At 39.7% G+C, this 15842-nt stretch overlaps 1 protein-coding gene across 1 annotated transcript in view; it reads left to right on the forward strand.

Annotated features, from left to right (window-relative positions):
• The window catches only part of LOC142170336 (uncharacterized), a 111088-nt gene that overhangs the window by 95136 nt on the left and 110 nt on the right, over positions 1–15842 (forward strand). The window lies entirely within an intron of this gene.

Genomic DNA, 15842 nt, shown 5'->3' on the forward strand with positions numbered 1-15842 from the left:
GCCCCAGCCCACACCTGGCCGCATCTGTGATGGACAACTCGCTTCTGTGAGCTCACACCAGTGGTCAAATATCCACAGGTGCGATTGCACCAGACCTGGAAATTTTTCAGATTTTCCTTAAGTCCAAATTTTGATCCGTTAACTATGCAAAATCCACCTGAGGCCCTCGGGACCTCAATCAAATATACCAACAAGTCCTAAAACATGAAACAAACTCAGTCGATGCCCAAAATCACATCAAACAATGCTAAAAGTATGAATCACACCCCAATTCAAGCCTAATAAAAACTAAGAAATTCCAACTTCTACATTCGATGTCGAAACCTATCAAATCAAGTCCGATTGACCTTAAATGTTGAACACAAGTCATAAATGACATAATGGACCTATTCCAATTTCTAAAATCAGATTTTGAGCCCGTTATCAATAAAGTCAACTCCCGATCAAACTATCAAACTTTCAAATTTCCTATTTTCGCCATTTCAAGCCAAATTCAACTACGAATCTCAAAATAAATATCCGGACATACTCCTAAGTAAAAAATTACCATATGAAAGGTATTGGAACCATCAAAATTCTATTCCGGGGCCATTTACACATATTTCATTATCTGGTCACTTATTTCACTTAAGCTTTAAATATTGGAACTAAGTGTTCCGTTTCATCCTGAAATCTTCCTGACAAGTTACATAATTATAACCGAATAGAGAATGAGAAGTAAATAGGGAAACGAGGCTATAATACTCAACTACTGATGGTAGGCTATAATCTCATATTTTAGTCACTTATTATATTCCAATTTACTGCACTTTAATTGAGTTTGAGCTTTAATTGCTAGTGTTTTGCACTAATTGTGTGTTTTATGCCTTGTAGGAGTGATTTCGAGTTATGTAGATGTTATAGAATAAATTCAAGTTATTCTGTAGCTTTGAAATCTGAGTAAAAGCCCAAGAATTAAGTCGGGATCGTGTTCGGGGATCAATGGATGGTTATGCACTTTAAGAATGAAACGAAGAATCGAGCAGGCATACTGCACATTGTCCAGTAAAATGCACATAACCTTTCGCTCAAGAATCCGTTTGGGCTCCACAATATATTGCTGGAAAGCTGTTTAAAAGGGATACAAATTTTGTGTTTTACATTTTCTTAGATTCCCAACTACCGCAGTGCGCCACGCCTGTGCAAATTCTTGCAGCATATCAGAAATAAACTCTCTGAACTTCCCCACTAATGCCCCGCATGGTGCATCGCCCCATGTGGCGTGCCTGTGCTAATTTTACAGAGTAATTGTCCTATTTATCATAAGAAAAGGTATTTTTGTTTGGGTTCAACCCTACTTGGTCTATATACATGAAAAAATGTTATTTTTGGGACTTTTGACACATCTTAGACCTAAGTAAGCCAAGGAGGAGGTGGAGAAGCAAAAGCACAAGGATTTCATCATTCAATCCTCACTCAAGACAAGAGTTTGGATTGTTCTATGTTTTCCTTTAACTTAAACATTGTTGTCGCGCCCCCTTTTCTCCCTCCGCGGAGAAAGAAGTCCGGGTTTCGACATTCATGGGGTGTGATAAATCATTTTCTTTTGGGAATTGGGTATTTGAAGAGTCGCCACCTAACGGATTACGGTGCGTTAGGGCACCCAGAGTGATTAACTCTTGGATTGGTTTGCATTACCAGAGATTTAGGGTAAGAGCTCGAAATAACCTCGAGGAGAAGGTGTTAGGCACCCCTCTTGGTCCACAACTGTGGGTTCCAACCGAACTTATATTCACAAATTAGTCCATAAACAGTTCAAACAAATAAGTTGCAAGTAAAGCGCTTTGGATAACTCAAGTAATAAGATAAATATTTTTTGAACAAGTTGTATAAAACAAAGGTTTTAAATAGAAAAAGGAATTTTGGAAAATGAGGAGTCCTAGGTTGGTTAGCCTATAGGATTACCCCACACAATGTCCGATAAACATTCCTCAATGAGGGGCTACACGTGACATTAGCGCGTAGTCATCATATCCCATATCTACCCTTCACATCCCCTTAGTGGTCATTCAAAGTGAGTGTTGGTCAACGATCTCTATTGCGTGCTGTTACCCTCCCCTTCTTAATGGTCCCGGAGGGATTTAGGACCTCTACCTATAGGTGGTTCTAGATGGACCCCTAAGGTTTTAAAGGTGAAAATACTAAGGCGACATGCAAGAACAGTTAGGACTTTAGCAAGGAAGAACAAGAAGGAGCAAATAAGAGGCTCAGTTTACCTCCACAAATAAGGCATGTAAGCGGCACGACTCAAACACAAGTAAAGCCCTTTTGTTAAATAATATCCTAAGACATAATATCTAAGTGAATGTACAGAAAACATGCAGTTTATTTTATAAACTCAGAAGTAGTGACGCTATCAATTGCCTATTGATTTTAAAGCTTGTTTAAACCAGAACAACATTAAGTCACAGAAACAGTTTCAGAATTGCAAGTTTTGAAAACCCCCTACAGGCTTGCCTATACGTGAAATACTACATTTTATATAGTGAAACAAGGAAGGTTCTGAAACGGACTCTTTAACCCTTATAGGCATGTTGTCTAATAACATATTAAGATAGTTTTTAAAAGAACTCGTTTAAGGACATATAAACGACTAGTTAAACACATTCAGAAGTGAACTAAACGTTAACCGGATTAATTATTTAAAACTAAACTAGTCTGAAATCTTTAGGCAAAATCTTATGTTGTTCCCTATAGGCATGATATCTGATTTTAATACTGATTTTGAAGACTTGCAGGCATGATGATACATGGAAACATACATAAACACTTGTTATAACAGAAGTCAGATTTGGATTATGTCCTATAGGCATGACATCTGCTTGTGAAACTAATTTAAGACCCATTAAACATGATTTCTATTATGGAATCAATTGAGACCTATAAGCATGATTTCTAACATGGTGAGATAAACATGACAAGATGTAAAGTCCTATAGGTATGTTTTCTATTTATAAAGGTAAACACAACAAATTGTAAAGTCCTATAGGCATGGTTTCTACCCGTATTACCCCACAAACATGTAACTACCCACCCTTTTCACTAATTACCCCAATATTCGTTTTCAGGTTATTACAGACCATATAAATGAATTACATTAGTAAATAAGAAAATAAGAAGTTATTATATAGGGAGCCTACAAATAGGCCCAAGTTTCCAAAGCCTTAAATATCCTCAAATGCCTCAATTATATAGACAATATCATAATCTAGGTGCATCAAAGTTCCCTAAGGATCTCAAGGATCCCGTGCAGTGCTTACACCTAGACTCGGTACCCAAAATTAAATAAGTGCAGTGTGGAAAGGCCAGCCTCAGTATGCCAGAGTTTAGAGGATTCTCAAGAGGATCCCAAGGCAGTACACATACTGGAGGGGGCAGAACTTATTGACTTAGGAGTAGAGTGAAAGTGCTGGACACAAATTGAAAAGGTTTAATGGGAAAAACTGTATTTGTAGGATACTTAAAATAATTTTGTGAAACAACAAAAGAGTTATTCAATGAGATAGTTTTTAAAAGAGTAGGGCAGTCAATAAACAAGGGATCAATGTTTAAACCATAACAGGTTCAGCACTACACATAGAACAGAGAAGTTTTAACACCACAAGTTTCACACAGGGGTAAATGGGAATCGGGGACATGGAAAACACATAATGGTAAACACATGGCATGCAAAAGTCTTTGGAATTATGCCCAAGACACTAATCAGGCATAGTCGCATAATTAGCAAGGCTTAAGGGGTTCAGTATATGACTTAAGAATCAATCCCAGAGTCATACAAGTTTAGGAGTGCAGACTACTTTACAAGGAGGTTCATATCAAAGTTCAAGTAGTGCAAGATTACATGGAGACAAACTATATAAAAGGGGTAACATGCTCATACTGATCCTAAGGAAAGGAAGTTTAACATGTTAATTATGTAAACATATTAACTACAGGTTTCACAGCAAAACCATAAGTAAAAGCAAACTAGAAACAGGATGGACTGAAGCAATAAAAGAACCATATTGTTGTTGGAACTTGAATTGAAACTAGAACATACCAGTAAAGACGACAGTAAGCAAATTGAAGGAGCAGGAAAACACAATGGTTAGCCTTGGCTTGCAGTCGGCTAACTTAGAATAGTAGCAAGTAGCACAAAAGAGAGCAGAAATTTTAAGTGTGAGAGTGAGAGAGATTTTGAACCAAGAGTGTTCGTGTGTTTGTGCTAATAAGAGAGTGTGTATATATAGTTTGAAAGCAGGTAGCAAATAAGGTAAAAATCAAAGTTCATTAGTAATTATGGAACTCAGAATCAATTAGAGCAAAATCAAGGTAAGTACTCCCTTTAATTGAGGAGTCAATTTCAAACGGTAACAAACATGTGGCAAATAAGGAAAGAAATCGTATAAGGCCGAGCATAACAAATAAGGAAATATTTTCTGCATAGTACAAGTACAGAACATGTAATAGAGGCTAGGTTCAACATATTTCAATCAAGGAAAAGACTTAAAAAATCAATTAATAGCATAATTAACCGTAGAATAAGGTCAGAAAATATTTTACAAGGTTAAAAATCAGTATAGATATCATGCGAGATCAGTGAAAGATCAATCACAAAGACTCAAGGATTCAAAAGTAGAAAATAGCACTAATTTAGCACAACTTTATAAGAACAAGCACATAGTAAGCAAAAACCAGAACTCTAAGAGGTCGAGTAGGACGAAAATCATATATAAATTATGGATTCATGTAGAGCATAGTCTGAATTAGCAGAATAAGCATGATACATGTAGGATAAGTGAAGAATAAAAAATATTGGTGAACAAAATAGGGTAAAATCATTCAATAGGCAGGAATAATCACAATTAGGAACCTTAACAAGCAATCATAGGGTAAAATCACAGAATCACAGAAACTTATAGATTAACTGAACACGTTATCAAACAAAACTCAGAAACCCCAAGACTAGAACTAAGAAATTAGGGTTTTCAATATAGGCGAGTTGAAAAGGGAGTAAAATCATAGAGTCAGTCGAAATATGCAAGAGATAGAAGTTAAAACATAAAGAATCGGTTTAAACAAAGTTTTAGAAGAGGTTCCGAAAACCCTAGTTTGAGAAGAAGGTGAAAACACTTTGAAATCGATGATTTTTCTAAAGAGTTACAAGGATAGTGTAAAACATCAAAGAAACAGACTCAAATGGTTTAAAAATCATACAGATCTCGGAGATGTAAGCAAAAATTAGGGTTTCAGAAGAACTCAAGTAGAGATGAAAGAACCTGTCTAAAATCTCAAGGATCATAATAAGTACAACATGATTTCGCTTGAAATCATACTGAAGTAGCCAAGAACAGACCAGATGTCAAATCCTAGATGCAAGTCGGTGTGGCCCAGGACCCTTGAAGGCCTCAAAGAAGGCGAGCATGGCAATAGAGGAGCCGTTGGAGGCTTAGGAGTTGAAGGGAGATCACCGGAGAAGACCGGAGAAGGGAGTCGACGGTTGAAGGAGCTAGGTTTAGGTTGATGGGTTGAGAGAGGAGAGGAGATAAGAGGATACAGAGGCACCTGATTTGAGAAATGAGATAGGGTTAAGGGGTCGTTTGGGATAAAAAAAGATAAGAACTCATGAGGGCCATTGATCTTTTAGATCAACGACAAGGATTTGATTGGTCTTGGGTTGGGTAAGCGAGTTTAGGGTTTGGGTAGGGTATTTTTAATTTGAAATTGGGCTGGGGTTGGGTTTAATTTAGGCTACAATTGAAATGTAAATCTGGCTATATTTTAAATAGCCAATTTTCCTCTATATAATTTATAATAAATAACAACTAATTTCTGGAAAATAATTTTGTATACTAAACTGATTTAAAATATATATTTAACATTTTAAAAATGTAGAAGGTCGATTTTATGCATATAAATGTAATTATACATTAATGGAGCTAATATTGCAATTATATACAATTTAGCTTTAAAAATACAAAATGCAATTGTAAAAATGCATAAAATTTTTTTAACCATATTTTGGCATAAATATAGAAATCAAATGACTAAATCACCACAACAATAATTTGAGGGATAATTTTTGGGGATTTTATGAATAAAAGGGAAGGAAATAAATCAATTTAAATCCTTGAAATTATGGAAAAAATTATAAAAACCTTGTGCATGCTTATATATGCATATATATGCTATTTTGAAGGTATTTATGCATATACAAAATATAAGAAAAAATTGGGTATCAACAATTGTTATGATGAATTGCTCGATATCTATGGAGTAGTTCTCTTTAGGTGTCACGACCCAGGTTTGCCCTCCGTGAAACATCGTGATGGTACCTAGTCTCTACGATTAGGTAAGCGTAAAACGCGGAAGATAAACCATTTTGTGGAAGAATAAAATTTAATACAGAAATAATGTAATAAAACGGCACTTTTTTAAAAGTGCCGCTCGACATACAAAATATAACTCTCAAATCCAATATATATATCTCTACCAAAACCCGAAAACCCATGAATCATAAGCTAAGGATATTACATAGTGCTCTAACTCCAGAATAGTTTAAAACAAGTAAATACATAAGGGCTGTAACTACAAGAGAGGATAGAGAGACTCCTCGGTGTGCAAACGCGGCAGATATATCTCGAAGTCTTTGAAGGGTCGCCTCGCCTCAAGGATGGTAAGTCTGAATCAAGGTACCTAGATCTGCACATGGAAAACATGCGCAGAAAGGGCATGAGTACAAAACATCGGTACTTAGAAAATGCCAAGCCTAACCTCGGTCGAGTAGTGACGAGGAAGATCAGATCCCTACTGAGATAAAATAACTAAAAATATAAGATATGACAGTATAAGATAAGCAGTACAGTCGAAAACTAACACTAAGAATTTAATACAAGAAAACAAGGAATTCAATAACTGAAGCAGAGGCAAAAACAATCACAAGGAAATAGCCGGGGGATCTCTCAGTATCCCGAGGATCTCTTAGTATCCTTAATATATACCAGGGATCTCTTGGTATCCCTAGGATCTCTCGGTATCTCAATATATGCTAGGGATCTCTTTGTATCACAAAGATCTCTCGGTATCCTCAATATATACTAGGGATCTCTTAGTATCCCGAGGATCTCTTGGTATTCTCAATATATGTGCCAGAGATCTCTCGGTATCCCGCATCGCAGTTCAAACCATGAATACGTACAAGGGATCTCCCAGGATGCCGTACCGTAGTCCTAAAGTAAAACATACAGCAACAATACAAGAATACTCAATTAAGCTCAATTTCGTATCAAGTAAACAAGTACTTCTAATCTAACATGCTTCACATAATTCAATTAAGGCAGTTTATGCAAATAAACAGTTAAGTCAATTAGACATGCTTTTTCTAAGTTAACAGCAGGTTTAAATTGCAAGTAAAATAAAACAGGAAATGGAACACAATTGAAATTACTTTAAGAAAATTAGATTTTCAACAATTAGCTCAAGTACGCACTCGTCACCTCACGTACAAGGCATTTCAAACATCAAATATACCAAATCTTAAGGGGAAGGTCCTCCACACAAGGTTAGACAAGCCACTTACCTTGAACCAACTCAATAATCAACTCGAAACCACGCTCTTGCCACTAGTACTCGACTCCAAATGGCCCAAATCTATTCAATTGCATAATGTAAATAACACTTCAAGTAACTGACGCTACAAAGAAATTCTATGCTAATACGCGAAATTAGGTAAAATGACCAAAACGCCCCTCGGGCCCACATCTCGGAATCAGGTAAAATTTATATTTTTAGAATCCTCATACTCTCACGAGTTCATGCATACCAAACTTATCCAAATATAAGGTCAAATTCCCAGTCAAAAGTCAAATTCTAGGTCTAAGAAATTTCTTCCAACTTTTCCCCAATTTTCATCTCCAATCCGAAATTAAATGAAAAACTGACTATAGATTGATGGAATATAACTAGAAAGGGTTAAAGAATTGTTACCCACTGATCTCCTCTTCAATTTCCTCCCAAAATCGCCCTCTCCCAAGCTCCAAATCGAATTTTCAACTTTTGAAACTAAACCCTCAAAATTTTATATTTCTGTCCAGCTGTTACCGCATCAGCGGTCAAACAATCGCATCTGCGATACCGCTTCTGTGGTCGGGGAACCGCTTCTGTGGTTCTCACTTAAAAACTCCATCTCGCACCTGTGACCCAAAATCCGCATCTGCGGTCACGCAGCTGCGGTTCCATATGCCGCTTCTGCGGTTCCTGACCCCTTTCCTCATTTCCGCTTCTGCGACCACTGAGCTACTTCTGCGGCGCCGCACCTGTGGTACTAAGAACTCCAAAACTCTAGAAATACGCTTTCGATCAAAAAGTCCATCAAACCTTGTCCGAATGACCTGAAATTTTGCACACACGTCACATTCAACACTACAGAGCTACTCCAACTTCCAGAATTCCATTCCGACCCTCGGATCAAAATCTCACTATCGAACCGAAAACTTCAAAATTCGACCTTTCGGCATTTCAAGCCTAAATTAGCTACAGACCTCCAAAACATAATCCGAACATGCCCATAAGCCCGATATCACCCAACGGAGCTAACAGAACCATCGAATTTTCATTCCGAGCCCGTCTTCACACTGTTCCGGCTACGGTCAACTTTCCAACAATTAAGCTCTCATTTAGGGACTAAGTGTCCCAAAACTCTCCGAAACGCAAAACAGAACATCCCGACAAATCAAAATAGCAGAAATAAACTCGGGGAAAGCAGTTAATAGGGGATCTTGGCGTAAATTCTTAAGACGACCGTCTGGGTCGTCACATCTTCCTATACTTATACATTTGTTCGTCCTCGAACGAGCATAGAGACATACCTGAAATAGTGAAAAGATGAGGGTAACGGCTATGCATATCCTTCTTGGTCTCCCAGGTCGCCTCCTTGACCGGCTGACCCCGCCACTGAACCTTTACCAATGCAATATTCTTTGACCTCAGCTTTCTAACCTGCCTGTCCAATATTGCCACTGGCTCCTCAACATAAGATAGATCCTTGTCCAACTGGACCAAACTGAAATCCAACACGTGCGACAGATCGCCATGATACCTCCGGAGCATCGAGATATGAAATATCGGATGAACTCCTACCAAGCTGGGAGGTAAGGCAAGCTCATAAGCAACCACCCCAACATGCCTCAATATCTCAAATGGCCCAATAAACCTTGGACTCAACTTTCCCTTCTTCCCAAATCTCATAATGCCATTCATAGGCGAAACTCGAAGCAGAACCCACTTTCCAACCATATAGGAAACATCACGAACCTTTCGGTCTGCGTAACTCTTCTGTCTGGACTGTGCTGTATGGAGTCTATCCTGAATCACCTTGACCTTCTCCAAAGCATCCTGAACTAAGTCTGTGCCCAATAATCTGGCCTCACCCAGCTCAAACCAACCCATTGGGGATCTATACCATCTACCATATACAACTTCATATGGTGCCATCTAAATACTGGACTGATAGCTATTGTTGTAAGCAAACTCCGCCAATGGTAAGAACTGATCCCAAGACCCTCCAAACTCGATCACACACGCACAGAACATATCCTCAAGAATTTGAATAGTGCGCTCGGACTGTCCGTCCGTCTGAGGGTGAAATGCTATACTCAACTCTACCCAAGTACCCAACTCATGCTAAACGACTCTCTAGAATCGTGATATGAACTGAGTACCCCTATCTGAAATGATGGACACTGGAATACCATGCAGACGTACAATCTCTCGGATGTAAATCTCTGCCAACCGCTCCAAAGAATAAGTAGTACACATAGGAATAAAGTGAGCGGACTTGGTCAGCCGATCCACAATCACCTAAATAGCGTCGAACTTTCTCAAAGTCCATGGGAGCCCAACTACAAAGTCCATGGGAGCCCAACTACAAAGTCCATGGTGATCCGCTCCCACTTCCACTCCGGAATCTCTATCTGCTGAAGCAATCCACCCGGTCTCTGGTGCTCATACTTCACCTGCTTACAGTTGAGGCACCGAGCTACAAATCCAACTATGTCCTTCTTCATCCGCCTCCACCAGTAGTGCTGCCTCAAATCCTAATACATCTTTGCGGCACCCGGATGAATGGAATACCGCGAGCTATGGGCCTCCTCCAGAATCAACTCCCGAAGCACATCAACATTGGGTACACAAATCCAACCTTGCATCCTCAATACACCATCATCGCTAATAGTCACATCTTTGGCATCACCGTGCTGAACCTTTTCCTTCAGGACAAGCAAATGAGGGTCATCATACTGACGCTCCCTGATACGATCAAATAAGGAAGACCGAGAAACCACGCAAGTTAGAAACCGACTGGACTCCGAAAGATCCAATCTTACAAACTGGCTAGCTAAGTCCTGAACATCCATCGCCATAGGTCTCTCCGATGCTGGTAAATAAGTCAAACTCCCCAAACTCTCTCCGGTGACTCAAAGAATCGGCCACCACATTGGCCTTGCCCGGGTGATACAAAATAGTGATATCATAGTCCTTCAGCAACTCTAGCCACCTCCTCTGGCGCAAATTTAGATCCTTTTGCTTTAACAGGTGCTGCAAGCTCCGATGGTCAGTATAAATTTCACAAGGAACCACGTATAAGTAATGGAGCAAGATCTTCAGGGCGTGAACAATGGCAGCTAACTCAAGGTCGTGGACAGGGTAATTCTTCTCATGTACCTTCAACTGTCTGGACGCGTAGGCAATCACCCTACTGTCCTGCATCAACACTGCTCCGAGGCCAATCCTCAAGGCATCATAGTAGACCGTATAAGATCCCGAACTGTAGATAGTATCAAAATTGGGGCTGTAGTCAAAGCTGTCTTGAGCTTCTAAAAGCTCGCCTCACACTCCTCCGTCCACTGGAATGGAGCACCCTTCTGGGTCAGTCTGGTCATAGGGGCTGCAAACAATGAAAACCCCTTAACAAAACGGCGGTAGTAACCCGCCAAGCCAAGGAAATTGCGGATCTTTGTAGCTGAGGATGGTCTGGGCCAACTCTGCACGACCTCTATTTTCTTTAGATCCACCTGAATACCCTTACTCGACACCACGTGGCCTAGGAATGCCATTGAATCCAACCAAAACTCAACTTCTTCTCTCTCAGAGTCTAAAGCACAGTCCTCAGGTGTTGCTCATGATCTTCCCGACTCAAGAATACACCAGAATATCATCAATAAAGACAATGATGAACGAGCCAAGATACGGCCAGAACACACTATGGATCAAATGCATAAAGGCTGCTGGGGCATTGGTCAGCCCAAATGACATAACAAGGAACTCGTAATGACCATATCGAGTCTTGAAAGTAGTCTTCAGGATACCTGGCTCCCGAATATTCAACTGATGGTAACCTGAGCGCAAGTCAATCTTAGAAAACACCTGTGCGCCCTGAAGCTGGTCAAATAGATCATCAATACGAGGCAAAGGATAACAGTTCTTAACTATAACTTTGTTCAACTGGCGATAATAAATACACATACGCATAGAACCATCCTTTTTCTTCACAAACAAGGCAGGAGCACCCCAAGGTGATACACTGAGCCGAATAAAACCCTTATCAAGAAATTCCTGTAACTGATCCTTCAACTCGGGAGGAGCCATACGAGACAGAGGAATAGAAATGACCTGAGTGCTCGGCAACATATCAATGCCAAAATTAATATCTCTATTAGGCGACATGCCTGGAAGATCAGCTGGAAACACATCGGAAAAATCCCGTACTACTGAAACTGAATCAACCGAAGGGGTATCAATACTAACATCTCTCACATAGGCTAAATACGCGTCACACCCCTTCTCAACCATACACTGGGCTTTAAGAAAAGAAATAACTCAACTGGGAGTGTGATCTAAAGTACCCCTCCACTTAACACGCGATACACCTGGCATAGCCAGCATCACAGTTTTGGTGTGACAGTCAAGAATAGAATAATGGGGCAACAACCAGTCCATGCCCAATATAATATCAAAATCTACCAAGCTGAGCAACAATAAATCGGCTCTGGCCTCAAAACCACTAAGAGCAACCAAACACGATCGATAAATAGAGTCTACAACAAGAGAATCTCCCACAGGAGTAGAAACATAAACAAGGGAACTCAAAGAATCCCTAAATACACCCAAATGCGGAGCAAAATAAGAAGACACATAAGAGTAAGTGGAGCCTAGATTAAATAGAACCGATGCATCTCTGTGACAGACCAATATAATACATGGGATGATAGAATCAGAGGCAACAACCTCGGTATAGGCAGGAAGGGTATAGTATCTGGCCTGGCCTCCCCCTTTAGAGAGACTTCTACCTCCCCGACCTCCACCTCTGGCTGGCTGAGCAGGTGGGGTAGCAACTGGAGCTGTAACCTAGCCTGGGCGCGCTGTGGCTGGGAAGTCTGTGGAGGCGCACTCCTCCCAAGTCTAGGGCAATCCCTCACCACATGGCGTGTGTCACCACACTCAAAGAAAGCTCTGGGAGGACGTGGTGGCTGTGACTGGCTTGGGGCAGGTCTGCTGGACTGACCTCTGAAAGCACTCCACGTAGGAGACACGCTAGATACCAAAGGTGCATAATAAGGCTCTTGAGGTCTAGGAGGAGCTGGAATACCGCTAACTACTGGAAGAGCTGAATGGACAGGGAGACTCATATAACCCCTACCATGACGACCTGCTACTGGGGCACAGACACCAGAGAAATGACCCGACTCTCAAGACCTCTTGGCCTCCTTCTCCTCTCTTTCCCTAGCATGTATACCCTCAATCCTCCTAGAAATGCTCACCACCTGCTGATAAGAAATATCCATCTCCAACTCACGAGCCATGCTAGACCTGATGCTGGGAATAAGGCCCTCAATAAACCGACGAACCCTCTCGCAAATAGTAGAAACCAAGGCTGGGGCATGTCTAGCCAAACTAGTGTAACAGATAGCATACTCTGAGATAGTCATAGCACCCTGGCGCAAATGCTCAAAATCTGCACGCCATATGTTCCTGAGGCTCCGAGGAACATACTCTCTTAGGAACAGATCTGAAAACTGAGTCCAAGTTAGTGAAGCAGCCTCATCCGGACTGTCTAACTCATAGGTGCGCCACCACTCATAGGCGACCCCTCGAAGTTGGAAAGTAGCGAAGGAAACACCGCTTGATCCTGATATACCCATGGTACGGAGAATGATGTAACACTCATCTAGAATTCCCAGAGTATCATCCGATGCTAGACCACTGAATACAGGAGGCTTGTACTTATTGAACCTCTCAAGCCTCAGCTGCTCATTGTTACGACCAAAACACTCACGCAAGTGTACGCGATCGACAAGTAATATAGTAGTAAGTAGAGTATCGTTCCCACGAGGAATTGTGATCAACTTATCGACTGATATAAACTCAAACAACTATCAATTCAAGCTAAATTATCACAAAATATATAAAGAACCAATTTACAATTTACCTAGTAATTAAACAATAATTCAATACAAAATTACTACACCAATTACACAATATTTTTATAACAATTTGGATAAATATATTCCAGGGTCATGGACTTGCTAGAGATCATGCTACTATTTTAGCTTAAGATTGATTTATTGAATTATCCGGGTTATTGATTATAAGGTTAATAATATTCATAAGAATCTTTCGAGTTCTTATGCATCTATTCAAGTTAAACTAATACCTATATGTCTATGGTATTAATATTAGCAAGAATGCATTTACAACTCCTTTTTTTCAACCAAGCAAGGCAATTAAGTATAGTTCTATCTTAATTGTGAATCTTTCACCCGATGCCTAGGATCCGGATCTTGCTCTATTTGATTCTATATGCAACCAAGAATTTCCTTTGTCAAGTTTAATTCAAGATTCCTAAATAATATTCACTGTTAGCTACACAGTAAAATAATTAGAAGCAGAATCAAATAAACAACCCATAACGATAGATTCAAGATCTTCAATCTAAGCTTCAAATAACATAATTATCTAACATCCATGACCCAAGAATATTAGAGTTTTTAGCTACTCATAATCATACAAAAATCAATAATAAAAGTATTAAACATAATATTAACAATCAACAAGAAGAAAGTTTGAAAGAACTCTTTAAATCCTTCTCCAAGATGTTCTTCTTCTTCTCCTTTCTTAGCTCCAAGATGAAGCTCCTCCTTCACTTTCTCTCTCAAGGATGAATAGTATTTTTGCACTTACTCCCCTCAAAATCTAATCTCCCCAATAATGGAGTTCTTGCTTTATGTAAGTTGAGTGGGATTAAGAAGGAATTCCAATTTTACCCCTAAATAAAGTCTCTCCGGATAGGACACGCGCGAACTATCGCGCGAAGTTTGAAAGATCGCGCAATAGTTCACGCGCTTCTCTTGGCTTCCAGGCAGAAAACTTCGCGAACTATTGCGCGAAGTTTGGAACTTCGCGCAGTAGTTCGCGCGCTTCAGTAGCTCGATTTTGTCCATTTTTCCGTCTCGTCCTTGCGCACACTCGACTCCTAGGGGTTGTTCTTGCTCATAAATCATTCCAATCTCCTCTTGAAAGCATCATTTAGGCTCCTCATCCTGCAATATATACAGATCACAATTGGAGCCTATTTTTCATCAATTAACCATAATATGCCATCGGAATATAATCAAGCGGACGCATAAACAATAGCTAAATCACTTAGATTTCGCCTATTATCAACACCCCACACTTAATTAATTGCTAGTCCTCGAGCAATCAACTATATTCTCTAGAGAATCCTTCGCTCAACCATTTCCTTTAACGCATTACACCTAGAACAATATACATGTATCACTCCTAGTAGTGAACAATCCTAGCCTCAAAGTCGGCTCTCAAGTGCCATGCAATATTCACACTTCCTCAAAGTACTCTATATAGAAGTCAAGACTTACTTTTCCGTCACGAATCATATGCCCTCACAATTATATCAACAAAAACTGAGTTCAATCCATCACATTCAATTCATATACCCACATATATCAAGGAAATCACTCAATCTCACAAAAGAGGTCACATGCATGCAATTGATACCATAAGCTTGCCCTTAATGTAAATCTCTACTACTGTAGGCTAGCTCGATCCAAAATTAGTTAGGACTTTTTCATGGTTGTAATATAGGCTAAGGGACGGGTAGGATGTATTTAGGAATAGTGACTCAACCCCTAAGCACTTTAACACATCACACAAGCACTTTTTAGCATAAATTCTTCAACCCACTGCTCATTTATACACAATGTCATCCCACATATACACCCTTTTTCTTTAAGCACTCTATTAATTTATTCCCACTAGCTAGAGCAAGACACACAGAAATTTGTCACTCAATTTCTGCTAGTGGTGTATTTGTTTACGACATAAGTGCACCTTTCATCCTTTTATTGGTTCCACTCAAAAGCCACCCCACACTTATTTCCTTCTTACTTCTTTTAGCGCTCTTCTCATAATTAAAGTGCTGTAAGAGGTAAAAGGATCAAAACAATGTCAATTAAGAATAAAAGGGTATAGGCTTGTAATGTGGGTGCCAAACAAAAAGTCTGAAGGCTCAAAAGGGTTTACTAGGGACAAATTTTATTTTTAATAAGCAATTAAGCTCAAAAAGGTCAAAGAAAGCCAAACATCATTTTTCAAACCGAGCATCACCTCAAATTTCGCTTCAACTCACATACCAGGCAAGTTCTAGACACAAGTACAATACATGGACTACACAAATACTCACCACACATGGCATATGACTCATTCCAGATCAGCTCATCAAGACACTCCATTACGAGCATTCAATTCAGTAC

This window comes from Nicotiana tabacum, chromosome 16 (genome assembly GCF_000715075.1).
Source record: "Nicotiana tabacum cultivar K326 chromosome 16, ASM71507v2, whole genome shotgun sequence".
NCBI lineage: Eukaryota > Viridiplantae > Streptophyta > Magnoliopsida > Solanales > Solanaceae > Nicotiana > Nicotiana tabacum.